Genomic DNA, 6023 nt, shown 5'->3' with positions numbered 1-6023 from the left:
CCTGCCAGGACCCCAGCAGTGCAAGCAGGAGGGCTCCTTCCTGTGCTCCACATTCATGTTTCACCCCATTATGCCCTTCAGCACTTTTTCCTGGCAATGGATGCCCTGCTGAGATGCTTGGAGAACCTCAAGGATTCTCCCAGCGTTGTAATTGTTCTGGAACAAGTAAGGGATAGCTCCTGGAAAAGGAAGGATGTGGGTTATTTCATAGCTTGGCTGTTTCTCCTTTGAAAGCACTGCTTTTGCAGGCACTTACACTGTGCTAGCAGAATAAATTTCAGTGAACAGTTGATAAAATTCATAATTAATGAGCTTTGGCTACCACAATGCTGATTCTGTTCAAAATAAGCTCACATTCCATGCTTGCCTTTTTCCCAGATACAAACGAATCTGCCTTTCAGTGGAATCAAATGTCACTTAGACATATGTAGCCTGGGGACAAAGTGCATTCTTCAGCTGTTTAGTACCTGTCCCAGTCTGTTTGCAGGGATGTGTTGATTTTGGCCTTCTGGGCACAAAGTAGGAAGAAGAGAAACTTTCTCCTCTATTCTCTCTAAAATGCTGTCTGTAGGGCTAGATGAATTTTTATGGGATGAATGCTGAAAGCATGAAATGGATGGAGATGCCTGAGTGAGCTGGCTGTATTCTTTGCTTTCCCTGTTTCCCTCTCATTGGAGGGAACAACAAAGGACTTTTTCTTTGGCTGGCCTGGGGACATCTCTTAGCCAGACAGGAGTGCGAGTGATGCACTTGGAGGATGAGGAAGGAGTTACTGGTAGTGATTGTGCTGCAAAGTTCCTGGCAGATATTACAGATATTTGTTTAGCTATCGATGTGCCTGTGTTGCCTCCTTCTCCCCACAACAACATTTTTTTTGTCTCCACAAATGTAGAAAACTGGGCTGGGAAAGAAGGAGCTGTAATGACAAGGAGTTCAAGGTCCCTTCCAGCCCAACCTGTTCTGTGATTATTCAGGCTGGCATCAGTGGATTAATTACCTGCAGAACATTATAAACCAGCCCTGGCTACTCAGGTAAGCAGAAGAATTAAAGCTGAGGAAAGGTGGTCTGGGGAAGCTTAATTGGTGAGAAATGAAGGAAAGTTCAGCAGCCTGCTGAAGTAGGTTAAGAATGGAGGTGGGAATAGATGCTCACACCTGACAAGCCAGAGCAGGGGTTGTAGTCATCAAACCAGCCTTAGATTAGCTCTGCCCTGGCAGAGATGCTGTAGTTTATAATTTTTCTTCTAATTGCATGAGATGTGGTCAGAAAGTATCCCCCAGGGATGTGTCCTGTCAGGGAGGCCACAGTGTTTTCCCTCCTTCCAGATCTTGGACACTGTGTCTCATAGGAAATTTAATATATGTCTAAGGAGGTTTAATTTTTCTAATAAATTAGAATTTTTTTTCTCAATTTTTTTTCCCTATTGTGTCTACTGCAAACATTTGCCCTGCTGATGGTTTGTTAAGAGAAGCTGGCTGTGAGTTTGAGTGGTTGCCACTAAATTCAGGGTGGGTGGGTGGGTGCAAGTGCCAGCTTGGATGCTGTGGAGACATCCATGGTCACTTAATTGCTGTACCTGAGCCCAGGTGGGGTCAGGCCAGGAGGTCCTGGAGGCATCACATGTGGATCAGTGAAGGGGTGATAGGCTACAAACCTTGTTGAAAGTCAGAAACACTGCTTTGGATGGCAGCAAAAGTGGAAAAGTAATGCTGATTTGGAGTTTTTAAAGACTTTTTAAACTTCTGGGTCTTGGAACTAGATTATCTTTAAGGTCCCTTGCAACCCAAACCATTCCAGAACATCCTGCTTTGGGATGTCAAACAAACCCAATTACTCTGAAACCCAGGAAACCTGCTTTTATTTTGCCTTTCAAATTTTCCTTTTCACCTGCTTTTCTTTTTATATTTTTAATCTTTATGAGCTTTAAACAATCTCTCAGGTGGAGTGGAGTGTGCAGTGTGGGCAGTGTTATGAGCATTTGGTACCTCCTACAGATTTTGGCATGTGGGCAAAGGGTTTAATATTCCTTTAGTATCCCAGTCCCTTTATAGCAGTTTGCAGGGCATGAAAGAAAATCCAACTCTGCAGCAGAATTCAAAGGGGAAATAACGAATTGTGGTCTGTTTCAAATAATTAAAGCACGCAGCTATTTAGTGATCTATCAAGGGGAATGAGGGAGTAATAAGACACTCTGTCCAATTTGTTTTAGAGCTGGAGTTGGAGTGCTCTGGTATAAAATTATAACCTCTGTATTAATCACAAGAATGTTCACTGTATCTAGGTCAAATCCACACGTGAACCTCCACAAAACTTTTGCTTCATTCAGCTTTTTCATGATTACATTCTGGTGCCTTAGGGGAGGTAAAATACCTTTGATTTTAAAGAGGGGGGGAAAAAGGGGGGCATTTTTTATCCAGTTTCTCTTTAGCTTCTCCTTCCTGCTTCATTTTTTTAAAGCAGCAAGGCTTTTCTTTTTAAAAAAGGAGGGAAGAAAAGGTTTGTTTTATGTATTTTTTTCACTGAAGGTTGCTCAAATTCAACCAGTTCTATTGTGCCTCTGAAGGAGCCATAAAATTTCATTACAGCTTTTCCACAGAAACCAATTTGACTGTCCAAGGCTTGGTCTTGTGGTTTAAAGATCTCTCCCTAGAATCAGTGTGTGCCTCTCTCCCATCCCTGCGTGGCTGCCAGGTTCAGTTCATGTCTACTGAAGTATTTCTTTGGGGACTGAAACCAATTAAAACTGTGATGAATTAGAGGCTCTGCCTTTGGGTTAGCTCTAAATCTTGGCTTTGTGTGCATGAGCATCCCACTCTGCAGGTGACTGTGAGGGTTGGCTGTTCTCTTTCTCAGTCTGATTTATACAGAGAATGAAGAAGGAGCTCTGGGACATCCAATAACCTGTTTTTAGCTAAAAATCTGAAGGGTAGTTGTTTTTTTTAGGGTTTTGGTGTGGGTTTTTTTCCCTCTTTTGTGCTAAAGAATCAAAGTGGCCATAAAAATAAGAAACAAATAACTCACTTTTAGCTCCTCTTTTCTCCTTTTATATTAATATCAAATTGCTCTGGAAATGTAATATCTCCTCAGGTTGGAGGCACCAGGAATAGCTCCTGCCTTGGATTTGGCAGCAATCCACCATGTGTGGTGTGACTTGCAGTGTAATGTACACATTGTTACCCAAAAATTACCAAAAATACCCAGGGAGGGTCACACGCTCCTGGGCGTGCTCACGGCTGGGTTTTACTGATCTTTACACAAATCCTAGAGCTGCATCTCCCATTTCTGCCAATCCAAAGTACTCAGAGCTCTAGGGCCGAGCTGGCATTGTTTGGGAGCATGGATTCTATCTCCAAATTATTCCACTGGATGGCTTGGGAGGACAGTGCTGTGTCCAGTTCTGGCCCCTCAGTTTGGGAAGGATGTCGAGATGCTTGAGCACATCTAGAGCAGGGCAACGAGGCTGGTGAGGGGCTGGGAACACAAACCCTGTGAGGAATGTTTGAAGGAGCTGGGGCTGTTTAGCCTGGAGAAGAGAAGGCTCAGAGGTGACCTCATTGCTCTCTACACCTTCCTGAAGGGAGGCTGCAGACAGCTGGGGTTGGTCTCTCCCACAGGGCAGCACTGACAGAACCAGAGCAGATTCTCATGCTACGTCAGGGAAGGTATACGTGGTATATTAGGAAAAAATTTTCACCCAAATAATAATAAAGTGCTGGAATGCTCTTCCCAGGGAGGTGGTGGAATCACCATTTCTGGATGTGTTTTATAAAAGACTGGACATGGCACTTGGTGATATAGTCTAATTGAGATGTTAGGGCATAGGTTGGACTCGATGATCTTGGAGGTCTCTTCCAACCTCATTATTCCGTGATTCTGTGACCTTAAAGACTATTTCTTCCCAAGGGCAAGGACATCTTCCACTATCCAAGGTTGCTCCAAGCCCTGTCCAACCTGGCCTTGGGCACTTCCAGGGATCCAGGGGCCCAGCCACAGCTGCTCTGGGCAGTGCCAGGGCCTGCCCATCCTCACAGGGGACAATTCCTAATTCCCAATATCCCATCCATCCCTGCCCTCTGGCAGTGGGAGCCATTCCCTGTGTCCTGTCCCTCCATGCCTTCTCCCCAGTCTCTCTCCAGCTCTCCTGGAGCCCCTTTAGGGGCTCTGAGCTCTCCCTGGAGCCTTCTCCTCTCCAGGTGAGCACCCCAGGGAGAGCCAGCTCTCCCAGCCTGGCTCCAGAGCACAGGGCCTATGATCATGTTAAAATACTGCCCTAAACTCTCTTTGTTCTTTTAAGGAGTGCAACTTGACTCAGGATAGAAATCCATCCTGACTTGTGTTCACCTTGATCCCTGCACTGTTGTGCTGCAGCTGCTGGGCCCCGCCATGAGGCCTGGTCCTTTCCCTTCGGTAAGCACTGTCCTGTCCTGTCCCCGAGGGGTGGCCCATGTCCTCGAGGGGTGGCTCATGTCTCTGCGGGACTGCTCATGTCCTCCAAGGACGGCCCGTGTCTCTGAGGGAATGCTTATATTCCTGAGGGGTGGCCCATGTCCCCAAGGGATGGCTTATGTCCCTGAGGGGTGGCCTGTGTCCCTGAGGGGCGGCTCATGTCCCCAGGGGGTGCCTCATGTCCCCAGGGGGTGCCTCATGTCCCCAAGGGGTGGATCATGTCTCTGAGGGAGTGCTCATGTACCCCAGGGATGGCTCGTGTCCCTGAGGGACAGCTTATGTCCCCGAGGGGTGGCTCATGTCCCTGAGGGACTGCTCACGTCCCTGAGGGGTTCCCATGTCCCCAAGGGCTCGCCTGTGTCCCTGAGGGACTGCTCATGTCCCTGAGGAATGGCCCGTGTTCCTGAGGGGTGGCCAATGTCCCCGAGGGATGGCCCGTGTCCCTGAGGACTGCTCATGTCTTTCAGGGGTGGCCCATGTCACTCTGAGCGAGTGCTCATATCCCTGAGGGGTGGCTCATGTCCCTGAGGGGTGGCTCATGTCCCCAAGGGACTGCTCATGTCTCTGAGGGATGGCTCATGACCCTGAGGTAGTGCTTATGTCCCTGAGGGAGCACTCATGTCCCCGAGGGGTGGCTCGTGTCCCCAAGGGCTGGCCCATGTCCCTGAGGTGGTGGTCCATGTCCCTGAGGGAGCACTCATGTCCCCGAGGGGTGGCCCGTGTCCCTGAAAGTCTGCCCATGTCCCCGAGGGGTGGCCCATGTCCTGTCCTCTGGAGCAGTGACACCATGGCAGGATGGTCCTGACTGCTCCATTTGTCCACTGAAGGCTCGATCAAACTCAAGAGGACTCTGCTGAAATGGCTGCTTGCTCCCCCACATAATTACAAGGGAAAGCTGCCCGAGGAGAGCCTGGCACAGCCTTGCCTTGCAGGATCACACTGGTGGCACTGGATGCTCATCCCTTGGGTATCCCCTGTGTCCCTGCTGGGCTGCTTCACCTGCTCCCAGCGAGGAATTCATTGCTTTTCTCACCTGGCAGTTGCAGGTAGGGCTGCTCACCTTTCCCCCGGGCAGCAGAACAGCCTTTGATCAGAACAGACCCTTCTGACAGCCGTAGTCTGAATAAATAACTTTGCTTTGCTGCCTTTCCATTCTGATTTTGCTTTCCCTGGAGATTTGCACTCTCACCATCACCAAGAAAACACATTTATTTTTGAATGTGTAGCTAAGCTGGCAGCAATGTAACACCTTTTCAGCTCTTGCTTGGTGTAACTGCAAGAATAAATAGCTCCTTTCTTTTTCTAGTCTTGGGAATGTTTGAGCTTCCCGTGACTTTCCAGTAAAATTTGATTTAGGAGGAGTTGGAGCCACGTGTTGTTTGCATCTGACCTGAGGAGATTTTTATTGCTCTGGAGTGATAACTACCAAGGGGAAATTGAAACCCCCAGAGTACAAATCCTTGTCACAGACACAAGGGAAGGCAGAGCTTGGGAAACCAAGGGGAAACCCCTGGGAAACCAAGGACTGAGGAGATGGGAATGGCCACAAGTGTCTTCATGAAGTGCAGCAGGCAAG

At 48.2% G+C, this 6023-nt stretch overlaps 1 long non-coding RNA gene across 3 annotated transcripts in view; it reads left to right on the top strand.

The window, feature by feature from the left end:
- The first annotated feature begins 4298 nt into the window (after positions 1-4298).
- LOC141725193 (uncharacterized) overlaps positions 4299-6023 on the top strand; it is a 67455-nt gene continuing 65730 nt past the window's right edge. For all 3 annotated transcript variants that reach the window (XR_003382274.2, XR_012582025.1, XR_012582026.1), the window contains exon 1: positions 4299-4408. This is a non-coding gene — a long non-coding RNA (uncharacterized LOC141725193). The remainder of the gene's footprint in view (positions 4409-6023) is intronic.

This window comes from Zonotrichia albicollis, chromosome 10, assembly GCF_047830755.1.
Source record: "Zonotrichia albicollis isolate bZonAlb1 chromosome 10, bZonAlb1.hap1, whole genome shotgun sequence".
Taxonomy (NCBI): domain Eukaryota; kingdom Metazoa; phylum Chordata; class Aves; order Passeriformes; family Passerellidae; genus Zonotrichia; species Zonotrichia albicollis.
The sequence above is the reverse complement of the archived record's forward strand: the minus strand, read 5'-3'. Positions and strand labels throughout refer to the sequence as shown.